This window comes from Arachis ipaensis, chromosome B03 (genome assembly GCF_000816755.2).
Source record: "Arachis ipaensis cultivar K30076 chromosome B03, Araip1.1, whole genome shotgun sequence".
Lineage (NCBI taxonomy): Eukaryota > Viridiplantae > Streptophyta > Magnoliopsida > Fabales > Fabaceae > Arachis > Arachis ipaensis.
The window spans coordinates 33696765-33698571 of record NC_029787.2 but is presented as its reverse complement, the minus strand read 5'-3'; the positions used below and the strand labels follow the sequence as shown (position 1 = coordinate 33698571).

The 1807-nt window shown below is 35.4% G+C and overlaps 1 long non-coding RNA gene across 1 annotated transcript; it reads right to left on the bottom strand.

The window, feature by feature from the left end:
* Positions 239-1569, bottom strand: LOC110269639. The gene is made up of 4 exons (XR_002358407.1): positions 1393-1569; positions 558-643; positions 413-476; positions 239-302 (listed from the first exon to the last, which is right to left on the bottom strand). It is a non-coding gene; the product is annotated as an uncharacterized LOC110269639 (long non-coding RNA).

Sequence of the window (1807 nt, the reverse complement as noted above, 5' to 3'; positions counted from 1 at the left end):
TGGGCGTTCAACTCCGGGTCGTGACGTGTTTCTGGCGTTTGACTCCAGACAGCAACATGGAACTGGCGTTGAGCGCCAATTTATGTCGTCAATTCCCGAATAAAGTATGAACTATTATATATTGCTGGAAAGCTCTGGATGTCTACTTTTCAACGCCATTAAGAGCGCGCCATTTGGAGTTCTGTAGCTCCAAAAAATCTATTTCGAGTGCAGGGAGGTCAGATTCCAACAGCATCAGCAGTCCTTTGTTAGCCTTCTTTTCAGAGTTTTGCTCAGGTCCCTCAATTTCAGCTAGAAATTACCTGAAATCACAGAAAAACATACAAACTCATAGTAAAGTCCAGAAATGTGAATTTAACATAAAAACTAATGAAAACATCCCTAAAAGTAGCTTGAACTTACTAAAAACTACCTAAAAACAATGCCAAAAAGTGTATAAATTATCCGCTCATCAAGCACCGGGTCTCTACTAGTTTCTGTTGAGCAAAACCAAAAAGGATTAGAATAACGTTATGGAAAAAAAATATGTTGCTTTAGTGTTATAATTTGTTCGATACCTTTTTACCCATCTGAGTTTCAGTTCAGCCGGTATACAGATTGATTCGTTCGGGCAGCGTGGTAATTTGCTCACGTAATAGTCCCCCTGAAACCTTTCAATGTTAAATCTTACAGAAGCCTCAGGTGACCTCCACTCAAATGACATAAATAAAATCATGATATTACTTACCAATTGATGTAACCTAATTTATTTGAGTTATATGGCACGAGAATATTACACTGATGCATCGAGTCAGATACGAATATATTGGCATCAAGGATTATAGCCTTGTATTAATATCTTCTATGTTATGGAAGATAAACAAATATCAAAGCTAAAAACTTCCCATTAGTAACCATCTATAATTAGGATGGAAAACTAATTCTTGAACACATATATCAGTAAATACACAATATAACTGACCATCCGCACACTTAACTAACAATCAAAATTACTATGGGTCATGTCTATCAACCACACCCACCATCGAATTCCCTATCACAGGTGCTACCCAAATAGCTTTCAAGTATCACTAACAAATGACCAGGAGCACATCCATCAACTAGAAGCATACCAATCATCAAGGAAAAATTCTTTCACACAATGCATCAACTAGATAGCTCCAGATATTGTTTCATTCCTTCACAAGAAGGCATGCCAATAAATGATTCACAAAAAAGCAATTCACTTCAGGCGACTCCCACATGAGCATATAGAATTGGAATTTCTTTTTTCAACAATCCATAATCATACAAAAACCGAAAGACAAAGGACACCGTGATATCAAGTTGTAGAAACCAACATGGATGGTGTGAAAATTAGTATATAAGGAAAACTAAGCAACGGGGACTCACCTAATAGTAGGTTAGCACGCTTGAATTGTTGAAAGCCTGAAGTTGAGATAGTGTGGTTGTTTTACCGCTTCCTGAGGCACACAAAAAAAATTTAATATTGTCTATTTATCCGGCTCTTGTACCCGGAAGCAGGATTTAAATAGATTAAAGAAAAAAAGACAAGCTTGTTTAGCACAAAACAGCATGATACAAAGAGGCATTCATGCATTGATTAAATTGTGGAATGTCATATTATTAAAAATAATTAATTTTTGATTGGATGATCAAATAATTTTTTTTACACTCTAAATGCATCAAAATTATTTTTTTTTATAAAAATTAACAAAAAAAAAAAGAAAGTAAGGGTTGATATCATGGAAGAATTAAGGAGGATTCCAATGAACTAAACTAGTTACTGGTTCTGAAGCTTGAAGCT